The sequence below is a fragment of the Macaca mulatta genome, chromosome 1, assembly GCF_049350105.2.
Source record: "Macaca mulatta isolate MMU2019108-1 chromosome 1, T2T-MMU8v2.0, whole genome shotgun sequence".
NCBI classification, from domain to species: Eukaryota; Metazoa; Chordata; class Mammalia; order Primates; family Cercopithecidae; genus Macaca; species Macaca mulatta.
The window spans coordinates 162,205,885-162,232,043 of record NC_133406.1 but is presented as its reverse complement, the minus strand read 5'-3'; the positions used below and the strand labels follow the sequence as shown (position 1 = coordinate 162,232,043).

Here is a 26,159-nt window from a genome sequence, read left to right as displayed (position 1 = left end):
AAGAAATTGCTCTGCTCTTCCCATAGTAAACCCTATTGCTTCCCTTGTTGGTTTTGAGCAATAATTATTTCCCATCCTTCTCTTCTTTTAAGAGAGATACCATCTTCTCTTCAGTTTAAGAGCACTTCTAACTGTCCCCTACTCTAAGAAGGTCAGTGCTTGCACTCTACCTATCTCTTTAGTTTTTATCTAACTCTAACTCTTATTGTGAACTTAATCTTGTCTCACCCTTGTTCTTCCTATTATTACATAAAGCTGGCAACTTTGAGTAGTTTCTGAGCTGCCACTGGAACTCAGGCCCAGAATTCATGGTTGGGTGAGATGGCCGTTGAAATCCACTGACTCCAAGATGTTATGATTCTGTGAGTAAAGATGTAAGGTAGAATTGATTCCTCCTCATAACTAAAAAGAGTTTGTGTGACAACTATTTCTGTGAATCCTTGTGGGGCAAATTAGAAATGAAGTCATAGCAAACCTGACAGAAACAAGCAATGGGGAAAGGATTTCCTATTTAATAAATGGTGTTGGAAAAACTGGCTAGCTGTATGCTGAAAACTGAAACTGGATCCCTTCCTTACACCTTATACAAAAATGAACTCAAGATGGATTAAAGACTTAAATGTAAAACCTAAAACCATAAAAACCCTAGAAGAAAACCTAGGCAATACCATTCAGGACATAGACATAGGCAAAGACTTCATGACTGAAACACCAAAAGCAATGGCAACAAAAACCAAAATAGACAAATGGGATATAATTAAACTAAAGAGCTTCTGCACAGCAAAAGAAACTATCATCAGAATGAACAGGCAACCTACAGAATGGGAGAAAATTTTTGTAATCTATACATCTGACGAAGGGCTAATATCCAGAATTGGCAAGGAACTTAAACAAATTTACAAGAAAAAACAAACAACCCCATCAAAAAGTGGGCAAAGGATATGAATGGACACTTCTAAAAAGAAGACATTTATGAAGCCTACGAACCTGAAAAGAAGCTCATCATCACTGGTCATTAGAGAAATGCAAATCAAAACCACAATGAGATACCATCTCATGCCAGTTAGAACGGTGATCATTAGAAAGTCAGGAAACAGCAAATGCTGGAGAGGATGTGGAGAAATAGGAATGCTTTTATACTTTTGGTAGGAGTGTAAATTAGTTCAACCATTGTGGAAGACAGTGTGGTAATTCCTCAAGGATCTAGAACCAGAAATACCATTTGACCCAGCAATCCCATTACTGGGTATATACCCAAAGGATTATAAATCATTCAGCTATAAAGACATATGCACACGTGTATTTATTGCAGCACTATTCACAGTAGCAAAGACTTGGAACCAATCCCAATGCCCATCAATGGTAGAATGGATAAAGAAAATGTGAAACATATACGCTGTAGAATACTATGCAGCCATAAAAAGGATGAGTTCATGTCCTTTGCAGAGAAATGGATGAAGCTGGAAACCATCATTCTCAGCAAACTAATACAGGAAGAGAAAACCAAAAACTGCATATTCTCACTCATAAATGGGAATTGAACAATGAGCACACACTGGGGCCTGTCAGGGGGTGAGGGGCTGGGAGAGGGATAGCATTAGGAGAAATATTTAATGTAGATGATGGGTTGATGGGTGCAACTAACCACCATGGCATGTGTATACCTATGTAACAAACCTGCATGTTCTGCATATGTATTCCAGAACTTAAAGTATACACACACACACACACATACACATACACACACACACACACACACTCTCTCTCTATATATAAATGAAGTCATATATATATACTATATACTATATATATATATGCACGAAGTCATAGAAGTTCCTCTGTTCCTCTGTAGACAAGCTGAAAGTCTTTGTAGAGACCTTCCAGTACAAGCTATTGCTATTCATAATATACTTGAAGAAATGGAGTCTTGGAAACATTAAATGACTTGGTAATTAAAAATAGAGTCAGGCTTAGAACCCTGAATTCAAAGGATGGAAGGTAGTGTAGTGAAGGTCGATCACTGAGTTTATCAAGTTGACTGATAATGAAAACACACAAATACACTTCTGTGAGAGCTTAGGCATAAGGATCATTTTCAGGAAATTTTATAACTTTTGTCTATACCTCATTCTATTGGTTTGTGATGTAGTTGTATCTCCTGAGCCCACAGAGAAATTGAACTGTGCTTTTCAGATTATCCAAAGTGATGGAGCCTTGCTGTAATTCCCTGGTAGAGTCCAGACTACATCAAATTGCCCAGGAGGTTGATATGTCTTGAAGGATTTTGGTAACCAAGGTCTCTAGGATTGGACCCAAGACCAATCTACTTTTGTTACCAGAGGTTGGGGGTGAGGTGGGGTGGAGGGATTGGAGAGGTGTTGGTCAAAGGACACAACATTTCAGTTAGACAGGAGGAATAAGTTCAGGAGATTTATTGTACATCATGGTGACTACACTTAATAACAATGCATCGTATACTTGAAATGGCTATGAGTAGATTTTAAGTGTTTTCATCTCAAAAATAATAAGTATATGAGGTAATGCATATGTTAAATCACTTAATTTAGGTATTCCACAGTATATGCATATATCAAAACATGTTGTACATGATAAATATACATGACTTTTACTTGTCATCTGAAAAATAAAGACTAATTTCAAAAGTAATTGTGTGTTCTTCTCACTGCATTCTATCACTTGGCATATCATGGCAATTTGTCCTATAACTAATCATTTTGATTACTCAATTTAGGTAGTGTCTGTCAGTCTTCTTTACTGTGAACTTATTCTTTTTCTCTTTGCAATTGATAAGTTTTCTATGGGAAGGTATTTTGAAACTATGTAAATATCCCATTTCTAATCAATCTTTTATTTGTTTATTGGTTTATATCACTATGGCTTCATGGTTTTCAATTTTTATTTAATGGATTATAATAATCTGTTACTATTATTATTTATGTCGATGCTCAAATTGCCACCTATTTGGTCAGTCTTTCTTTAAATTGCTTTTTGTATTTTCAGACCTGTCCCTATCATTCTTTGATTACTTCCTTGCTTATTTTGTGTATAATATTCCTGCCAATCCTATAATCAGCCATTTCTTCTTTGAGCCTTTATCCCTTTTAATGGAGAACAGTATCCAGAAGCCAAGATCTGGTTACTAGGAGTACTCACTGCTATGGGGGTATTGCTGCTCCCAGTCCTTTGGGGTGGACAGAGGTAGGTGATGTACACACATACTTATATTCACAAATACACATTTATACATGCATATACACATTTATGTTCATTTTTTTGATATACATCTAGATAATGAAAACTATGAGTTTACACAGGTATTTCTGTGTACATTTACTTATTTGACCAGTTTTCTTGAATATAATTAATCTCCCATCTCAACCATTACTCCTTCCCTTGCATGGATGTTTTCCTAGCTCACTCAGGCTCCAGCACCTCGTGTTAGGCACTTCCTTTCCATGGAAGTCCTGCTTTATCTTTCCATGGGCTCAGTAACTGATGTCATGCTATACGTCCAAACCCCCCATGGATGCCCTCTCCAACCTGCTCAAGCTCCGACTTCCCACACTGGGACACCCTGCATAGACACCCTCCTTATCCTCCTTGGCCCCAACATCTATGCCAGTCTGCCTCTTTTTATTGATGCCCTGCTCACCTTGCTTGAGCTTTGAAATCTCATTTTAGGTCTCCCTCCAGTCTAGATGCCTTCCTCATCCCATCTCTCCATCACGTGGTTTTCCTCCCTACTCTACTCAGGTTCTGATACTCACAGCAACCTCCTCCTCTAGGTGGATCCCCTCCTCACCCTGGGTGAGCTCTGATAGTCTGCTCAAGGTCACCATGGCTGCCTCCTACTTTCAGCAAATACTGTATGGCTATGCTCCCACAAATGGCTTTAGAACTGAATTTTTTGGGAAGGCAAAGAAACTGAAAGGAGAGTTGACAATTGGAATTTGTCATTGGAATTCATCCCTAATTCCAGTTTTTCCCTCCAGTTCTGACCATTCCTAGCCCATCTTGCCAGCTCATTGCATCATTTGTCTTGCCAGGTCATCTTGGTTTCTTACTAACTCTTGTTTGCAGTTTGCTTGACTTTGGTGTGTGTCCATTAAGACATGCCTCTGGCTTAGCCTCCCAGGGCTGCATCACCACCTCAGCTCCAGGCTGCTAGATGACAGTTCAGGTTCAGGTTCAGGTTCAGGCTGACTCAAGCTGCTTCTGCGGCAACCACAACCATTCTCAGGAGGAAGAGCTAGAGCAAGTGATACCAAACAAAGGGTTGTCTCTGAGGGGTGGTTGTTGAAACTATAGGTGTGGAAGAAGTTGTCCAAAGGAAAAGTGAAGAAAAGGAAGAGGAAAATAAAGAGTATCTTGTGAGGAATATTTATATGTTTATATTTAAGATAAATAAGGAGAAAAGGAAAAAAGGAGTTAGAACAGAGACTAACCTACAACCTGGAAAAATTGAAGTAGCTGCTGTAGGTGACTAAGTTCTTTTTGAGGAGAATTTGACTCAATGCTGTGTCCTCAAACAATTAAAATGGGAAAAATAGCATTATCATTGTTACAAAGCCTGAGTAAACCAAGAAATATGACATAGAATGCCTTATTACAGTAAAAATGACTCAGTAGGCTGAGTTAAACTAAGTGATTCATCTATGCAGCCTGTCAGATCATCTGACAATTATTTTGCCTGACTTTGGAGTTCAGGGTCAGTTAAAAGAGATTTGCCTCTTCTGTTTTAGTCAACTTTTAGGGTGGATAGTTTGTTCTGGTAATAGCACCCATGAACTTATTATAAAAAACCTTGGGGGAGAAACCCTTCAAAAAGCATAGAGCTGTCACTTGGATAGCTTGGGTGAAGTTATTTGCCTAGGTGACCTTGTTCAGATGGGCAGATTCTCTGGTAATATAAGTAGTATGTTTGTCTATCTTATTTACCGCTATATCCTCAGCACCTAATACAGTGCATGGCACATTGTACATGCTCAGTCGGTACCTGTAAATTGAATGAATAAAGGAAGATTTGTCTGTACTTCTTTGAGAAGTCATCATCTGATGGTGGGGAGGACTCACCTCAGAAATTTTTTTTGGATAACAGTGGGAAGATGGTCACGCTCTAAACATTTTTCAAGATGGTCATCAAGGGCCAGGCGCAGTGGCTCACGCCTGTAATCCCAGCACTTTGGGAGGCTGAGACGGGCAGATCGCAAGGTCAGGAGTTCAAGACCAGTCTGGCCAACATGGTGAAACCCAGTCTCTACTAAAGATACAAAAAATTAGCCAGGCTTGGTGGTGGGTGCCTGTAATCACAGTTACTTGGGAGGCTGAGGCAGGAAAATCACTTGAACCTGGGAGGTGGAGGTTGCAGTGAGCTAAGATTGTGCCATCGCATTCCAGCCTGGGCAACAGGGCGAGACTTTGTCAAAAAACAAAACAAAACAAAAAACAAAACAAAACATCATTATTTGGTATATTAAAGTTGTTCTCTGCAATAAGGCTTTATTTACTGTGAATTTCCTTCATAGAAATTGATGCTGTTCTTTGGTGCTTATAATGTAAAACTTTCCCAGAAGGTCAGACAGTAAATCACCTAAGAAATGGGTGTCTAGATCGTAGATGACAATGTAACAGTTGGAGGTTCTTTTAGAAGCAAGTAGCTATCTGGGTTGGAATAACTGAGGAGTAATGTATAATCAGCTTATTGGGCCTGAGATGCATTCCACCCAGGAAGGCAGTTGTGCTGATTGGGTCTTTTCCTCACATAGCAAAATTTCCAGTAATTGTGGTGACAAAACCATGACCATTTATGAGAAAGTTATTGCAGTGATTAAGTAATATGTCTTTGAGATGGCTTAATAAAAATTATTATAAAGTGGTCCCCTCCATCACAATTATTTTTCATTTTTATGTTTACCAGACCACTGCAATTTATTTATGTATTTATTTTTTAAGAGATGGAATCTTACTATTATGCCCAGACTGGACTTGAACTCCTGGCCTCAAGTAATCCTCCTGCCTCAACTTCTCAAGTAACTGGGACTACAGGTATGTGCCACCATGCCTGGTAAAAAATACTAAAATTTAATTAGCATATACTCTATGCCTAGCATATTCTCTATGCCTAGCATATTTAATTTTTAAAGATTTATTTAGCTGTTGAGTAAAACATAGATGATGATTAATAGTGTATGCTTCACTTAGAGAAATCAGTTATGAAACCACCCTAATGGTTAAGAGCTATTGCTCAAGAATAGACAGATATGAGTTTAAATTTTGCCTCCTCTTTTTTTTTCTAGCTGGGCTTTTGGGTGTGTTATCAAATGTTTCTTTGCCTAAATTTACCCAGCAATAAATGGGATTTACTGATATTATTTACTTCACGGAGATGTTTGGAGCATTCAATGAGATAATGTATTTAAAGCATTTAGCTTAGTATCTGGCAAATACTAAGCATTAAATCAATATTAATATTCTTTGTTATGGAAGGATTTGCCATAGATTTCCTTCAAATGCTCTGCTCCCCTTAAATGTATCAATTTACATGGAACTTCCTAGGAGCTCAGATATTAGATAAGATAAACAATATATATATGAAAGAATAATATTTTTCATTAAATTTAACCCAGGGACATGTGGTTCTCAATGGGAGTAGGATGGGGAGGAGGGCAGTGCTTCCCAGTGTGATGGCTTTTGGAAATGTACGAGCTGTCTTTGGTCCACATATACTAGTTAAAGATCTCTGGGTGAGTGACATTTACCTTTCATAATATAAAGAACATTGCTAGTTAGTATTATCAGTATAAAATGTATAGAATGTTAACTGATTTAAAAAATGGCAGCAATGCTCATTTTCACATAGGCATTTAGAATGAAACATTGATGAGATTTGTGATATATGTTCTTATGCAATTACTATTTTTATTCAGCATAATGATTTGGAATGATGCCTAATAAAATAAATGGTTGACCAGAAGATTAATAATATGTTGGTTTCTCAATAGAAGATGAGGAAAACATGTCTTTAAGATTCTTACCAATAAGGTAAAGTATCATTCAGGTTGTTCATTCATTCATTCTATTTATTTATTCAGCAAACATTTAATGAATGTCTGTTATGTCCATTCTGATTTATTTATTTATTTATTTATTCATTTTGTGTTTCTTTAATTTTATTCCTCTTTTATTTTGGATTTTTCCTGTTACCTCTTCAAGAGAGAACATTCTGCTTTATTTAATCTGCATCTAGTCCAATGATTGACAGATTGTTAAGCACAATAATAGGTGCTTAGCAAAAGAACATTGGATCATGGATTGATGAATGAGTGGTAGTTGAATAATAAACACATGATCCCTGCTCTCTAGAAAGTTATAACCCAGTGGGTTAGAGAGATGGTTTGGGAGACAGAAAAAGCTCTTTGAGAATGCCTTTTATGCTTTCTGCCTTAGCTTCAAATTTTAGTACGTAATATATAAAGTAGCAAATGTGCAGATTCGAGTCTGATATACAGAGATCTGTCTAATAGGGATGGGAGAGAGCCCTGGAATCTACAGTATTAGCAAGAATTCCAGGTAATTCTTATGTATGTGCTCAATGTTCCAATCTTTGAGAAATAATGTTTTAGTCCTCTTATTAGATCCAGAGAAAAGGGTCAAAATTATTGTCAAATTACCTTTACACTTACTTTTTATTGCTGCTACCACCACCACCAAGAACAACATAGCAAAGCAAAGAAAAACAAAATAAAACAAAACACACTTAGATTGCTCCAGGGAAGGGAAGCACTAGGAGAAGCAGTTTGAGTAGCAGTGTGGGCATCTTTCTGAGTTCAGGAGAGTATGGCTTCTAATCTTCTCAGTTAGATTTCCCTGGTGGATGAGTGTGGACAAGCAGCATTCTGAACCATTTCTTTATCCTTTGCTGCAGTATTTTCTCCATCTTTTGTGGGGAGAAGTTACTGCTTATACTAATTTTACAGAACTGATGGCTATTTAGAAAGGCTGGCTTATCTTACCCATTCCTGAGTTTCTATTACTGTAGCTGTAGTTAACATTAGGGCTATTTGACCTTGGTGACTGTAAATGTCATAAGGCTATTCATACAAGATGTGATATTCTCATAAACAGCTTCTGCGAAAAGAAAGATACATACTTACACAAAGTAGCAGGCTCAACCAGTTGGAGAACTGATAGCAAAAAAGGACTTTGACTACTTTTCTGTCACTTGGTGTCACTATACACAGTCTAAGCATAACAATGTCTTTCAATTTCCAAAGTGCAAAAATTTGACTACCTCACACATTGGAAAGAAGATGAAATAAAAAAATTTGAGAACCACTTGTCTTTTTGAGTATCTTGAAGGAGAAAGTGAGTCTTGCTCTTCTAAATTTTAATGTGCAGCTTTAGGCAGAGGGATTTGTGGTAGCTGAGCAGAAACTGGTCTTGGGGAATCCTGGCTCACTGTGGAGTCAATCACAAGTGCTAGAACATTCATCGAGCTGTAGTTGATCTTTTGGAGGGTGGATTTCCCACATCCCCAGTGTTATGGGGACAAAAACAAGAGGGCTTTAAAGGTTGGGGTGGCCACTGGGCACCACTTTCTGGCCAGCTCAGAAACACAGCAGTGGATAAATCTCTCCCATGGAAGATGCAAAGCTACTCAGGGTGGTGGTGGCAGGTGAGACCCTCCAGCAGCACTGAGCCAAGGAAGACTGCTTCTAAAGCTAGTTATAAAATTGGGCCAGGAGCACATGGCTAAGATGATTAGATCCTTCACTTAAGTTGCTTGCATAAATGTTGGATGGAGGCCAGTGAGAAAAGATATTCCCTTAGTATTAATACTATATTTCATTGTGGAGCCCTCATGCTCTATCAGGCATCTGCCCAGGGCCCTGCCTATTAGTTTTTGAGTTCAAATTCAGTCACACCCTGGGGGCAAGCAAGTCCTGGAGTTCTGGGCTAGGACTGGTTTTAAAAATTAGCACTTTATGGATCCAAAACCATTGGCCTCCCTGTCTCTTTCAGCATCAGGCTCCTAAGGGATGAGGCAAATTTTCTATTTTTAAAAAATTGTTTAATTTTATTCTTTTTTTTTTTTTTTTTTTTTTTTTTTTTGAGACAGAGTCTCGCTCTGTCGCCCAGGCTGGAGTGCAGTGGCCGAATTTTATTCTTATGAAAGTAAAATTCACATAACATGCATTAGTTACTGTTTAACCATTTTTAAAGGGTTTGATTCAGTGGCGTTTAGTACATTCACAATGTTTACAACAGTTATCACTATCTAGTTCCAGAATATTTTCCTCACCCTCAGAGACCCCATACCCAATAAGCAGTCACTCCATTTCCCCTCTTCCTCCCCCGCCTGGATACCTCTAAGCTGATTTCTCTCTCTACGAATTTCTCTATTCTGGATATTTCATATAAGTGGAATGACACAATATGTGTTCTTTTGCATCTGGCTTCTTTCACTTAGTATAGAGTTTTCAAGATTCATTCATGTCATAGCATGTATCAGTACATCAACAGTTGATGGACATTTGGGTTATTCACATCTTTTGGTCACTGTGAATAGTGCTGCTGTGAATATTTGGGTGTAAGTTTTGTCTGAATACCTGTTTTCAGTTCTTTTGGGTATTTACCTAAAAGTGGAATGGCTGGCTCATATAGCAACTTTATGTTCAATTTTTTTTGAGGAAACACAAACTATTTTCCACAGTGGTTGCACCATTTTACATTCCCAGCAGCAATATAAGGGTTCCAGTTTTTCCACATTCTTGTCAAAACTTGCTACTTTCCATTTTTAAAAAATGATAGTATCATCCTAGTGGGTCTAAAGTGGCACTTCATGGAAATTTTGTTTTGCATTTGCTTAGTGACTAATGATGTTGAGCACCTTAAATGTACTTTTTGGCTATTAATGTCTTTTTTTTTTTTTTTGAGAAATGTCTATTAAAGTCCTTAGTCTAATTTTTAATTGGATTTTTAAAAAACTTTTTGTCATTGAGTTGTAAAAGTTCTTTATATATTCTAGATATTAGACCTTTATTAGCTATATAATTTTGAATATTTTCACTCGTTCTGTGATGAAAAATTTTTACATTTTAATAAAGTCTAATTTATTTATTTTTGTTGTGCATGCTTTTGGTGATGTATCTAAGAAAGCATTACTAAATTCAAGGTACTAAAGATTTACCCTTAAGTTTTCTTTTAAGAGTTTTATTGTTTTTGTAAGTTTATTACAGCTGTGTTCTTTGTTGCCTGTGGCCATTGAAATCTGTTCTGTCAGCTAGTGATTTGAGACATTTCCTTAAACACTGAAATGTAGCAACTTCTTTCTTCATTAAGCATATCACTGGATGCTGTGCATTGTTTATTAGATTATAGAGTTCCAAAGTGATTCAAAAACTGACATCCTTTGCTTTTGTGGCGGAATGGAATATTGGAGTTCCTTCTCTGCCACTTTTGGTGATGACACCTATTCCTACTTTTCTTTGTTAAACACGAATTTTTAAAAACATCCTACATTATGCTGAATAGTGACATTCAAAGATATAAGATTCTAATCCCTGGATCCTGTAAATTTTGCCATGTAAGGGAAAAGGGTCTTTCTAAATATGATTAATGATCTTGAAAAGAAAATAATATCCTGAATTATCCAGAAGGACTTTAAATGTCAGCACATGTATCCATGTAAGAGGACAACACAGGAAGATTTAAAAGACACACACAGAGGAGAATGCAATGTGTCCACAGAGAAGGAGATTGAAGTGATGTGGCCACACTCAAGGAATGCCAGAGCCACGAAAAGCTGGAGGAGGCAAAACCCAAATTCTTCCTCAGAGTTTCCCGAGGGAGTACTGCTCAGACATAACCTTGGTTTTGGCTCAGTAAAACTGATTTCAGACTTCTGGCCTCCAGAACTTTGACAGAATACATTTCTGTTGTTTCTAAGATACCAAGTTTGTGCTGAGTTGTTATAGTAGTCCTTGGAAACTAACACTCCTTCTGTTATATTATTGGGCTATTTTATTTCATTTATGGCTGCTGTCAAAGGAAGCTACCTTCAGTGATTTCAAGGTGACTTTTTGACCTATTATGTAATTTACTTCACACACACACACAGAGTATCAATGTGTATATGTGTATATATACACACATACATACATATACAACTATGTATATATACAACTATATATACACACACACACACACACACACACACACACATATATATATAGTTGTAACTGGTACGTCCCTTGCAAAATAAGAGAAAAGGAAACAAAAAACCCCAGGAATTTAATCTTCGGCTTGGCATCTGTTCACTAGAGCATTCCATTACATACCCTATTTATTTTCCACAAACTAGAAGGAAGATGTAAAATATTTATTTGGCATTCAGCCTCAGTGAGAAGGAGCCCAGCACAAATTACAAATATGAAAACCTCTGTATTTCATACAGGCAATATATAGAAGAATAATTATAATTCAATGTGATATTATAATAGTATATTAGCAAAAACTCATAGAATCCCAGAGAAGGGACTTGATTATTAGGGATACTAGACATTACTTCTTGAGGATGTCCCATTAGGTCAAGTCTAAAAGGATGACAGGATTTGCTAGGCAGGGAATGCATAAATATGGAATGTCATGTGCAGGGACACTGAAATGTGAAATGGTGTGATTATCTGAGAGATGTAATGGGAAGTTTTGTTTGTCTAGAAGTTAGAAGGTAAAGAAAAATAGGTGATAATGCTAGAAAAGTAGGGTCCCAAACTGTAGAGGGTCTTGAATGCTCTGATGAGCATTTGATGATTTGATGATTAATCTCTAGGAAACTGGGAGCCAACAGACATTTAAAAGCAGAGAAGAAAGATGATGTTGGAGGTATTGTGGATGATGAACTGGATCAGAGAGTTAGACATAAGAGAAAATAACAACTTAAGCTGAAACAATGGTAATGAGGATAAACTTTAGATTGGAATGACAGCCAAATTTAGAGTTGATAAGGACTTATTAGATTTGTGGTACAGATAGTATAGAGATACTGACATTCAGGAAGAAACTGATAATAATTTTATAGGTTGAATGTTTGTGTCTGCCTAAAATCCATATGTTGAAGCCCTAAACTCCAATGTTATTGTACTTGCAGATGAGGACTTTGAGAGTAATCAGGGTTAGATGAGGTCCTAAGGGTGAGACCCTCATGATGAGATAAGTATCCTTGTAAGAGGAGATACCAGAGAGGAGGTTCCATCTTTCTCCCTCCTGTAATGACACAGCAAGAAGGTGGCCATCTGCAAGCTAGGAAGAGAGCCCCCATCAGCAACTGAACAGGGCCAGACCCTGATATTGGACCTTACAGCTTTCAGGGCTGTAAGAAAATAAATTTCTCTGTTTGAGTCACCCAATTTATGGTATTTTCTTCTAACAGCCTGAGCTGACCAACACAATGCTATTGGCTGGTATGTAATACTTAAATATGAAATATTAGTGGCTTTTGACATATTTAGAAGATGAAGGTTGAGTATGAATTTTCTGTTTTTTGATGAACATAACTGGATGTTGGGATCCAATGTCTGGAAATCAAAGTAATTACCATTATTGACTCATTTAGTTCCGGAGAGTGATGGATGAACATTTGCTGCCAGGACTCAATTATTCTTATTATTCACAATCACACATAATTTTGTACTTGGGTTGGGGAGCCAAGGCCAATTTCTCCTTGAAGGTCAACAAGTTATGTGTGCATTTATAAATTAAAAAAATAACCACCTGCCACTTTAACAGGATAATTATATACTATCAAAAAGTTTTGGAGATCATTTCTACAACAGCGGCCAGAATAGTAGAAACGTATTCAATAACTTCACAGTTACTGAAGTTTGGGTTTTCTCTATTATACTTGTTATATATAAATGATTGTGGGAAATATCTATGAAAATTATCATGTTAGAATAACTCTCATGGGAGCATAGTTTCTTAGTAGAATACAATAGATACCATTAATAATAAAGTATGATTTTATATGTTGCTCCTTTTACTTCCTAATCTTTAGACCAATTTTATTCCTAAAATTTTTTCCCTTTGATATGTCTGCAAAAATTTAGCAGTGGAGTGCCTGGACATTGCTTAGTTATATCTGAAATCATTGACAATATATTATTTTTTATAAACTAACCTTCATTATGGAAATTAGAAACATTTCCATAAGTAAAATTGTATTTAACTTAATGAATTTACTTGTCAAAAATAAAAGACTGAAAATATCTTAGTAGCTTGCGAAATGTAGTCATTCAAAAAGTGCCAGCTGCCTTTATTCAGTTTTGGAAGTACCTGTATACATGATTATATTCACGTGCCTAGATTCTCACTATAATTTTCTAGTACTGTTGTAACAAATTACTACAAACTTAGAGGTTTAAGCAATACACATTTGTTATCTTATAGGTCTGGAGGTCCAAAATCTGAAATAGGTCTTGCTGAGCTAAAATCAGGTGTGAGCAGAGTTGCAATCCTTCTGAAGACACTAGGGGAGAATTCATTTTATTGCAATTCCAGCTTCTAGAGGCCATCACATTCCTTGGGTCATGGCTCCATTCCTCCATCTTCAAAATCAGCTGGTGGAGTCTTTCTTCTGATGTGTTTCTCTTGTTCTGACTCTTCTGCTTTGTTTTTCTCAATTTGAGGGCCTTCGTGATCACATTGGGCCCACTCAGATAACCCAGATAAGAACCCATCTCAAGGTTCTTAGCAACAATTCCAGACTTCAGGGAGTTCATAATATAGTGGGAGACATCAATGCATAAAGATGCTTACCAGCATGCATGAGGACTGCTAAGAGGGGCTGTGCAGAACATAAAGAGAGGGCAGAAGGAGTACAATTGCCTGACTCTTCCTGGAACTACCCAAGGAAGGCTTTACAGAAGGGCTAAGTGACCTAGGTCTTTGTGAGAAAGGCAATTGGCCATGCAGAGAATTGAGTCAGTGATATTTCAGGCAGATGAAACATCATAGTCAAGGGCAGGCAAGCAGGGAAGAGCATGTTGCATGTATTATTTGAATAGGAGTGAAAGAATGTCTTACGAACGAAAATAGCATTTCTTATTTATTCAAAGTGTCAACAAATTAAGGAAAAAGTCATATTTGCACTATCAGTTTCATATAAATTGAAAAATAGAAAATATCCAAATAGTACAAATATATCAAATAGATACAACAGAACCATGGTGGTGTAGAATGATCACTTTATTCTGCCACTAACTGGCTAGGCAATCTTGGGCACATTAATGTCTTAATAAAATAAAAGAGCTAGAATAGATACATTTTAAAGTTCTTTTTAGCCTGACGGTCCATGAAGCAAAACAAACAAACAACTGATGCCACAGTTTCTCTTTTTGACTGAGAAATCTGTGAAAGTTAATCAAATCATTTAGACTGGTTCATGTGTGTGGAAGCAAACAGATATTCTGTTCATCATTTCCATATGGTCTATTGGTAGCCATCCTGAGGCACTTTGCCTGGAAACTTCCCCTTGAAATATTGCAGAGAATAGAGAATTGAGACAGTGTGTTTCAATGAAACATTTGTTAGAGTGGTTTTCACGTGTGTGAAAAATCCGATTTTTTCATGTTCTGCATCATCTGGTCTACTTTCATCTGCTTTAAATATCAGTATGCTCTCTCATGGGGGAAGTCTCTGCCAAATATACTTTATCCCACTTGTATTTGCTGTTTGAGTTTTCTTCCCAGGAGTGTGTGAGGTTGGTAGAACAAGTGGTCCTTTGAAATTTGGCAGAACTTCACATGTGCCACATTTTCTGAAATCTTAGCTCCTAGCTGCTCCCCTTCCCTTACCACCTTTAGGCCTGTTGACATTTTTTTTTTTTTGGCTTTTTGACTATCATACTTTAAACTGAGCAATAATTTTTCACTGAGACCATTGGTCAAAGGCTGATGGTCTCACCACTGCCTATAATAGAAGATTATATCCCAAACAGTCATAATGATAGCTTGGGGGACACTTTTAGAGGAGTTTGGTCTATGATGAGGATCTGTTTTGTTTTTCTTTCACTAAAACACCTCATGTGTAAATTAGTGAAAGAAAATCCAGAAATTTATCTGGTGTTAGTAAACAATAGACTTCGACAGTTACCACTGCAGATGTCATTAGTAATAGAACATGTCTTTATTTCTGCAAATGAAGAGGAAGGCTCAGTTTTACATTTTCCAAAGTTATGTGGCTCCTGTAAATTGGCTACTGTTGCACACTGAGGTAGGTTAATTTAATTACACTGTTTTTTTCTGGAATAATTCATACTAGTTGCTGAAAATTTTCAGGTGGATACGGGTTAACTATTTTCCTAGAGCCTTACTATCATGTCATAATGAAATATGTCTTAGACCAAACTGGACCACGCGAATAGGTATTTGTGCTAGCAGGCACAAAATACTTCATAGAGCCTGTACTGATGAAGTTCAGGTTTCTGATATTTCTGGTGGTCTGACAATGCAAGAATGGTTCTCTCAAGGAAGGCCCAATGACATTTTAGAGGCAAGAATCTTCTCTCACAGTTGATATCAGGCAACCAGAGATCCTTCAACTGGAGCCAAGACCATTTACAGGTCAAGCCACAAACCCTATCTTGAAGGGTTGGGGCTAAAAGTCTCACTAGATTCTTGCACTTTGCTCATGTGAGGGTAGTAACGCCTCCCAAACATCTTAGCCAATCCACATATCTTGAATATTTTAAATTCATTACATAGGAATTTATTTCTATTATAACATTCACGTTGCTAACAAGGCATTGGTTTCACCAATAAAACCCTTTTTAAATAAGAATTATGCTAATTAATAAAGTATCTACTGATGATCAGTGATACTGGTAACAGAAACACTTGTAATAGCCACCTCTGGAGTGTGACCTTAATGGCATATAACTAGCTGACTTCTTCTGGAATACAAATTCCTGGTTGTACCTGGCTTGTAACTCAACCTAATAAATGTGACACCACACTGTCTATGCTGAAGTCCTTTAAAGAAAATTACAGACAACTACTCAACATTACCTTGTGTATTAGTTTCCCATTGCTGTTATAACAAATTACTCCAAACATAGTGTCTTATTCCATTTATGTTGCTATCAAGGAATACCTGAGACTAGGAAATTTAAAAAGAAAAGAGCTTTTTTTGGCATATGGTTCTGCAGGCCATATAAGAAGCATGGCATCAGCATGTGGTAGGGGCCTTAGGAAGCTCCCACTCATGATGGAAGGGGAAGGACGGCAGGCATCGCATGGTGAGAGAAGAAGCAAGAGAGGGGAAGGATGTGCCAGGCTCTTTTCAACAATCAGCTCATGTGAAAAACAGACTCACTTTTGCATTAATCTATTCACGAAAGATTTGCCCCCATGACCCAAACACCTCCTACTGGTTCCGACTTTCAAGATTGGGGATCACATTTTAACATGAGATTTGGAGGGGACAAATACTCAAAATGTATCACTTAGTGGGTTGAACAGTACAAATTTATTATCTTACAGTTCTGGAGGTCAGAAGTCCAAACTGGTCTCACCACTAAAAATCAAGGTATTGGCAGATTTGCATTCTTTCTGGAGGCTGAGGGGAGATTCTGCTTCTTTGTCCTTTCCAGCTTCTAGAGGCTGCCCTCATTCCTTGGCTCACGGTCCTCTTCTTCTGCCTTCAAGCAGCAATGGCAGGTGGAGTCTTTCTCATGCTGCATAACTCTGGTTTTATGCTTTCATCATCACATCCCCTTCTCTGACTCTCTGTGCCCCCTCTTTCCTCACAAGGACACTGTGTTTACATTGAGCCTGCCTGATAACCCCATCTCAGGATTCTTAATCACAGTTTAAGATTATACAATTTAAGCCTCCTTTTACAGGTTCCAGGGATTAGAATATGGACATCCTTAGGGGGCCATTATCCTGCCTATCACACCCTGTTAATATTCTAAGTAATTTTCTTAAAGATAATTTTGGCTGGGTGTGGTAGCTGATCCCTGTAATCCCAGCACTTTGAGAGGCCAAGGTGGGTAGATAGCCTGAGGTCAGGAGTTTGAGACCAGCCTGGCCAACATGGTGAAACCCCATCTCTACTAAAAATACAAAAATTAGCCGGGTGTGGTGATGAGTGCCTGTAATCCCAGCTACTTGGGAGGCTGAGGCAAGAGAATAGCTTGAACCTGGGAGGCAGAGGTTGCAGTAAGCCGACCTGGGAGACACTGCACTCCAACCTGGGTGACAGAACCAGACTCTATCTCAAAAAAAAAAAAAAAAAAAAAAAAAAAAAAAGATAATTTTAATTTCACTTAATGGAATTCTATAGTAAGAAGAAAAAAACACAGGCTTTCGATCTTACAGATCATGGTAAACTCTGGCTCCTTAAGAGTTGCAAGCCATGGGAAAGACAACTAAAGTAATAAATATATATCTTGCAGAGTTGCCATAAGGATTAGGTTAAATAATGGATAAAAGGGACTTAGTCTGGTGTCCAGCACATAGGAGATACCAAGTAAAAGGCAACTAAAGTTAGCTTTCATGATGATTAATTGAATTTTGAAGATATACAGATCTTCAGAAATCATTGTGTCTAGCAATTTTCTACCTTTTCAGCAGCAGAACTACCTTCTTATAGTCCCAAATAAAATCTTACTTAGAACTCTATGAATAACCTCAATTTATAAGAAAAATAACAGCAATAGATATGTCCCTTTGATGGCATAAGTTTTTCCTGCTCCTCTTCCTCCTTCCTTGCCTTCCTCTTCTTTTTTCCTTCTTCCTCCTTTCCTCCTTCTCCTTTTTCTTCTTCTTTCTTGCCCTCCTTTTCCTCTCCTCTTCCTTCTTTTCCCCTCTTCCTTTTTCTTATTTCTTGCCCTCTTCCTCCCCTTCGTCCTCCTTTCCCTCTTCCTCCTTCTCTCCCTCCCCTCCACTTTCTCCCCCTCCTTCTTTTTTGCCCTCCCTCTTCTTCTCTACCTCCTCCCCCTTTCTTGCCCTTCTCCTCTTTCTTTTTTCTCATCCTCCTCCTTTTCCTTTTTACTTACTGGTTTCCTTCTCCCCCTCTTCCTCTTTTCCTCCTTCCCCTTCCCTTTTTCTTCTTCTTCTTCTTCTTGTTTATCCTGTAATTCCTACTTTGGCAGACAATGTTTTTGCTGTTTCCACAGCCAATGATCTCTATAGTTTAAAGACAACCACTTGGAAACCATGGGTGTAGCATGACCTCTTAGTTTACACTGGAAGAAAAAGAGGTACAGAGAAGTTAGTGGCTTCCAAGGTCACACAGCTACTCAATGGAAGAACAGGTACCTGAATTCCTTACTCCTGATTTCCAGTCCAACTCTTTTCCCTATATTGCATTGGAAGTGGGGTAAGGCAGAGTGACCAGCAAGCTGCTAGAGGAATGAGGAATTTTAGAAGATTTAGTTAAGGCAAACATCCTTAATGATAGCTAAAGTAAACGGAGTCTCCCTTCCATAAACTCTGGTCTTGTACATCACAAAAACAGTATTCTGAAGTACAGAATTTGGCACTTCATCAGCACCACATGAAAAGAATGTTGTTTGTGAAATATACTAGATTAGAAACAGCTTCTCTTCAGCTCAACAGTATTAGAAATTTTGTTTGAAGCCTGGACTCCTCCACAAAGATTTAGGGTTTTGAATATAGGTTCCAGAGAGCTGTACTCTGCTGAAAATCTCAGAACACATTGATAGGAAAAGGCAAGTGCTTGCAAAACAGGGCATGGCTGTCTTCTGCTGCCCCAGCAGGCTCAGTGGGACTAGAAATCTTCATTTTCAACTTCCCATTCGACACTGGAGTCAGAGTTCTTTCTCTACAAGGTGCTCTGAGGTGTTACTGAAGAGACAGCATAAGTTGCTTGCTGAGTTATTGTATAAAAACAACTTTAGTTTAGCACAGCCCTGAAACACAATACTGTTCCCTTTCAGACTCAAACAAAAAATCAACAGTCCGAAGAAACAGTCTGGCCCTTGTCTGAAATTAGTGAAGAATAGGGTGCTAGTTTTAAAACCAATGTCACATATTCTAGGATAAAGTATATTTTATTTAATTATCTTATTATTTCTTGAAGGAGCTTTAAAGTAAACTCTGAATTGTATGTTTTTCATGGTCCTACTCAACGTGATATCTTGGGGTAGTACTCTAAGTATACAAGTACAAGTGTGTCTATTATCTAGACAATAGATTTAGTCCACAATAAAGACTGACAGTAAAACTGCTTAGCTCAGGTTAACCAAAGGCTCCAATATTTAGGATGAATGTTGGAAACTTCAGCCAAAAACTTCAGCAAGAAAACAAATGAGAGGTTAATTATCTTGCCAAAAGAACTGATTTGTTTAGTAAAAAATGAAGATAAAAAACATCATGTATCCAAAACCTACCCCTTTTATTGTTTGAGTCAGCTTTTTATTCTGACTATATTGCTCGTACACATACAACTGATGAATTATGTGGCAGAGGTGCTTGGTGAGAAATTTGAGACTAGAATTAAAAAATTACTTATTGGGCCAGGCATGGTGGCTTCTGCCTATAATCTCAGCACTTGGGAGGCTGAGGCAGGTGGATGACCTGAGGTCAGGAGTTCGAAACTTGACCAACATGGTGAAACCCCATTTCTACTAAAAACACAAAATTAGCCAGGCTTGGTGGCGCATGCCTGTAATCCCAGCTACTTGGAAGGCTGAGGCAGGAGAATAGTTTGAACCCAGGAGGCAGAGGTTGCAGCGAGTCAAGATCATGCCATTGCACTCCAGCCTGGGCAGCAAGAGCAAAACTCCATCTTAAAAAAATTATCTATTTATCAATACTGATTTTCCTTAAAGGGCAGTTTGGTGTAGTAATACAACAGCATAAACACAGGATTTAGTTTGGCTAGACTTGGCTTAGAGTTCTAGATTTAGCACTTAGCCTTAGAAACCTAACAACTTCAGGAGAGTTTTCTTATCTACATGATAATACAACATTCCATGCCTAGTTTTTGAGAGATTAAGTAATAGACTGATGTAAAAGTGTTTGGTGAAATATTATAGAAAGTTAGTATTATTTCTCTGATATTTTTCAGATCCATATTATCTACTTCCAGTGACTTCTGACTTCTGTATTTTTTGGTAGAAAATTACTGGCTACTCTGACCTGTTACTTCCATCTTGGAATGTTGATGGAATGTTTCCCTTATTCCTTATTTGTGAGGTCTGCTTCATGTTTCATGTAGAACCTAGTTCCTGCCTCTTATTTGGAAGGTCTTGATTAATATTCCATGGGAAACATTTTACTCATTTAATTATTCTAATACTACAGAGTTTCTTTACTTCTTTTAACTTGGCACAAAAATTTTCACTCACTTGCACCATGATTTTGACATTTGAATCTTATCTGTCTCCTTGAACTTTCTCTCTTTTGGCTGCTTTTCCTGATTGATCTCCTTAATTCTAAGGACAATTCAAGATGGGTATGGAAGGGGAGAGAGAAAAACATCCAAGTAGAGCTATGAAACGCTTTATTATAGAAATAAAAACATCAGTGGGAGTTGTTTATAGCAATTCATCTAAGAAAATGATTGGTAAGAAAATATTCATAAAATAGCTACATAAGTATGTTGACATAATGCTACATAGTAATAAAAAGGAGAAAATGGTACCCAGTGGGTTGGAACCTAAAATTAAGAATCTATGTTAGAAAAGACACAGATTTGCTAATGAAGAAAAATGAGCTACCTTATACCTAAAGTACCTATGTGAAAATCTGCTGTAAGGTTGACACATACTGTTGAAAATTATAATTAAGATAAAAATGAGAGAACCATAGAACTACCATTTTGAGATCATATTAAGAGGCTATGTGAACAGAGAGAAAAAAAGTGATTAATGTGCTAATTCAAAATATAAGATTGACATGAGGTTGGATTGTAATAGTCATGAGTACTTCAACTGTCAAGACATGCTCAAGTCTTCTTAGGCTAAATCAAGAGCCTCTAACAAAGAATGTTTAACTTGTGTTGCCGACAGGTTCGTTTCCCAATAGGTATGAGAATTGTCCTGGTTAATGAAATGGTAATAAAAAGAAATGCATGACAAAGTGACTGTGTCATCTTAGCAGATCTTGGTGAACCAGAATTCTTGGTTCATAATACAAATTTTAGCCATGGAAGAAGTGAATGTTTGAAGACACAATTAAATAAGATAATGCACATGAAACACTTAGTGTAAGCTTTTATTTCTTAGAGCTCAATTTATAGCAGTGTAGGAGAATGTCAGTTTTCCTTGGTCTCGGACTTTTAACAAAGTATTGTAACTGAATTAAGGGCGGGTCTTTCTTGTGCTGTTCTCCTGATAGTGAATAAATCTCACGAGATCAAATAGTTTTAGGAAGGGGAGTCCCTTTACATAAGCTCTGTTGCCTACTGACATGTAAGGTGTGACTTTGCTCCTCATTTACCTTTAGCCATCATTGTGAGGCCTCCCCAGCCAAGTGGAACTGTGAGTCAATCAAGCCTCTTTCCTTTATAAATCACCCAGTCTTGGGTATGTCTTCATTAGCAGTGTGAAAACAGACTAATACAGCAGAGTTTCTCAGCTGTCTTTGTTTTTAAAATTTTTTATCAAGGCAAGTGCACTTTGGACTAGAAATATAAAGTATACAGAGAAGATTGAATTTCAAGAAGAATGAAGAAACTGGTTAAGTGACTTCTAGTTGTTTTGCCTTGTTGTATTAGGTTCTAGAATTCTGAGGCAACCAGCAAAGGAAATAGAAAAATAAAACCCTGATTTTAGTTTTAACAGTCGTGAAAGCACTGTAGCACGAAGAATGGGAATGAACGAATGTGGTTTTGATTTTCAAAAGGGGTCACAGGGAGATTTTGCATTTGATAGACCGATAAGCCAACCAAATTTGAGCTTGGTTTCAATCTCAGGAAAATTTCTGGATGCATTAGTTAAAGGACGGTTGGTGTAATCTCTAGGAAACAGTGTGTATTCACTGAAAACAGTTCACATTAGGCTTTTCTTAATGCTATCTTTCATTGAACTCTAGAACAGAGAAATGCTGCGTATGGTGTGTTTCTCACTACATCCTTACAGAAATGCTGGAGAGATGTGAGTTGGATCTTTGTAATTAGATGAATGTGTAACTATTTGACAGACTATACCAAAAGTATCTATAAATGGGTTATTTTGAGCCTATGAGAAATAGTGGAAAATTCTTCCACTAGTTTTAAACTCTTCAAATTTATCAGTGACCTCTGAATAGATGTTTGATACTTATTGAATTTGTATTAGGTAAGTAGTAGGAATATATTGCGTGAAAAAATATAAAACTATAGGCAAGATCTACTACTAAAGATGAAGTCTGTTGCAAATAAATGTTTTATTTTCCTCCAAATAAATCACATAACTATTAAACTGAAAAAATATGACTTAGAAGCTCATCTAAAACTTATTTAGAAAATGACAGTAACTTTAATGTGAATTAGCATATGGTCACCATGAAAACTAGCTCTATTGGTTGTTGCAATAGTAAGATTATCATGTCCAGAATTAGGGAAACAGTAGTCATTCTTTACTTAATTTCAGTTAAATTGCCCATGAAGCATTGTGGTGCCAAGTATAAACACTCGAAAAGATAAATTGGTGCACAGGAAGAGAGAAATGACCAGGATGGGGGAACCATGCCATAGGATGATGGCTGAAGACACGTGAAAAGAGAAGACTTAGAGGACATGTGAGAGTTGTTTTCAAACATTTGAAGAACTATTTTATGGTGAATGTAAAATTAGGTCCAAAAGAATGAAGTTGTAAGATAAGAGGTTTCAGCTCAACATGATACAGCATTCTACAGAGCTCCTCAGAATTGGAGAAGCAAGTATTTAAGAATAGGGCAATTACTCAGCTGCGAATGCTACTGACAGAAGAATAGTTTGCCTAGCTTACCTTTTCAAAGCTGAGATTGCAACTTAATAAACTTTTCAGTTTTGTCACTACACAAGAGCATTGAAAAGCATTCCTTAAGCCTTCTGCCTTCATCTAATAAAAAGGCAAGCTGCATATATAGCAAATGTGACTGGTCACGTTGGTTAGGAAACTCTTACTAAAATATTCAAAACCTGTCCCTGGAACCAGCCCAGTCTGCCCAGGTCTCTGGGTCACAAGATAAACTTTAGCCTTTTGTTGCTGGTTCTGTAACCACAGTCATTTGAAAAGATGACCAGTAGAAGCCAAGCTTTGCAAATGTGGTAAGTATAACAAGTATGACAAGTCTGGAAAAATAACTCAAGATAATAAGTTTTTATTCTGAAATACTTGGATTAACTACAGCCTGAAACAATCCTAGTTTCTGTTTATATTTTTGTTACCATGGCTTCAGCATTTAATCTGTTTAATCCTGTCATTAAACTTAGCTTTTGAACAAAAAAACCACCTGCTTTGGTGCCTTCCGTTTTAAAAACTGCATCCGTAATGACTGAGGAAGGTCATGGCTTGTTCATACTGGCCTCCTAAGAGCACTCAATGGGGAAGGCTGGATGGTACATGGCACATCTCTCTTGGTTATTCCCATATGCAGGCAGCATTGTGTTTGGTGGGGAAGTGGAGACAGAAGATGACAATATCACTGTGTATGGGAAGGAAAAACAAGAGCAAACTGGGCATTTTCTTCCTGTTTTTGTGCTGGATGGAATGGATAGGAGTCGTTACAATTTGAGGGCTAAGGATAATTTGTGATTATTGAATGAAATAATGTAGGTAATATAAAATGTAATTGCTTGGCACACAGTAAACATCTAGAAAATAATGATTATAATTGGAATTATGATTGTCACTATTTATTCTGATGGTATGGGATCACAGCCCCTTAGGATGACTTAGGTGCTTGGGGGAAAAAAATCTGTATTCAGATAAGATAAAATGGCTAGACTAGAGCTCCAGCTTGTCTAATTTTCTAAAAAGTTGGAGGCAATTGTCCTGTTGGGATTCATTAATTCCCATTAGTCCTCCACCCTAATTCTTACAGTCTCTACCCTTTAGCAGCTCATGGTCTAGGGGAGTAGACAGGCTAACTGTATACACTTATGATATATGGGTGATCCCCCTAAGCTCAATTACTTAACAACCCTTTCTTTGCTATTTGCATTTTTTCATGCCGTGACATTAACCTTGACAATGTAAATAGAGAAAGAGGTGTTAGGGGTTAGTTATGTTTCTCTAAAAGATATGTTGAAGTCTTAACCCCTGGTACCTGTGAAGTGACCTTATTTGGAAATAGGGTCTTCACAGATATAATCAGGTGAAGATGAGGTCACACTGGATTAGGGTAGGTCCTAATCCAATCTTACTGGTATCCTTATAGGAAGAAGAAAATTTGGACACAGATAGCCACAGAGATGACATGTGTGTACCTTTTTAGTGTAAAGACATGTCTTCCTTCAAATCTCAAAAATTTTAAAACACGGTTTTTCTAATTAATGCCTTTCTGCCATTCACCATATTATCTTCTGAAACTTCCGTTGGATGTATGTTGAAGACACTCAATCTAATTTTCATTTATCTTAAATTGATTTTTTTTATATTCTTAAACTTATTGTTTTTATAAATGATAAAGTTTCAAAATAGGCTGATATGCAGACTTTTCTTAATGATAAAAAACAAAGAAATATAATAAAATTTACTGAGGACTTGTTATGAGTTTGGCACTATACAAATGCTTCATTTAACCATGGGCTCTGATGTGTAGATAATGTATACACTGTGTTTTAAAAATAATGGAACTGAGGATTTGAGAAGTTAAATAATTTGTCCAGCATCTTAGGGACCAAAAATGGTGAAACCAGAATTTGAGCCCAGGCCAGACTCCCAGGTTCTTGATGGCATCCACTCGGCTGTATTGCCTCTTTGGGGATCACAAAGATTGGGTGAATTGTGCACTAAAAGTTTTTCTTTTTTTAAAGTTAGCATTACAAAAGCTTTAAATTAAATTAAATTGTTTACCCCTGAGAAGTTTTCCTTAGGAATAAGTCGGTGGTTCTCAAGTTATTTTAATTCTCTATTCATTTTCTAATAAGGTTATATTCAAAGATTCTTCTCCTAAGTACACACATGCACACCCACGTGCATGCAAATACCCATATAGTTGTCCCTCAGTATCTGTGGGGGATTGGTTCCAGGACATCCTGTGGATATAAAAATCCAAGGTTGCTCAAGTCCCCGATATAAAATGGTATAATATTTGCATGTAACCTACGCATATCTTCTTGTATACTTTAAATCATTTCTAGATGACTTATAATACCTAACACAATGTAAATGCTATGTAAATAGTCATACTTTATTGTTTAGAGAATAATTACAGGAAAAAATCTATATATGTTCAATACAGACACAACATTTTCTTTTTTTGGGTATTTTAAATTCACCATTGGTTGAATCTGCAGATGTGGAATCCGCTGATATGGAGGGCTGACCCTATATCCAAGAAGAATTTTAAAATCATTATCTTTTACAAATGTATATTCACCCATTGTAAAAAAGAAGCCAGTTACATTAAAAAGTGATTTTATGTGAAAATACATAATAAAAAATATTGCTGTGCCTTTCCATTGTCTTAATTATTGCTGTTGTCAACATAATCTAATGATTAGAAACTGGTCTTTATGAAAGTCAGGTGAAACAGTTTGTTTGAAAAATAGTTGTTTTTCGATGTGCAAATAGATATGGTCTCCATGCGTGTGTTTGTTAAAATTTAAGACGGGTTAGGAAAATTTTTTTGGAGTCTCCCTTTGGAGAGTGAAGACCTGCCCATCTTACTTTACGGTTTTCACCTGGAATCTAACTGCAAGTAAAACCACTTTATTTCTTGCATTTTTAGTTTCTGATTTTCTACAGTGAACATCTCTTTGTTTGTTTTATCAGAAACTTGCCTAATTTATCAGGGATATCTATTTTTTTTACATGACTTCCCTTGCACACTTTTGTTTTTGTTTTTGTTTTTTTAGACAAAGTCTCGCTCTGTTGCCAGGCTGGAGTGCAGTGGTACAATCTCGGCTCACTGCAACCTCTGCCTCCCGGATTCAAGCGATTCTCCTGCCTCAGCCTCCCAAGTAGCTGGGACTACAGGTGC

The 26,159-nt window shown here is 37.2% G+C and overlaps 1 long non-coding RNA gene across 1 annotated transcript; it reads left to right on the top strand.

Moving 5' to 3' along the window:
* The first annotated feature begins 5,947 nt into the window (after positions 1-5,947).
* Positions 5,948-26,159, top strand: LOC144332772 (uncharacterized). Its single transcript, XR_013400859.1, has 3 exons — positions 5,948-6,066; positions 6,948-7,062; positions 26,035-26,159. It is a non-coding gene; the product is annotated as an uncharacterized LOC144332772 (long non-coding RNA).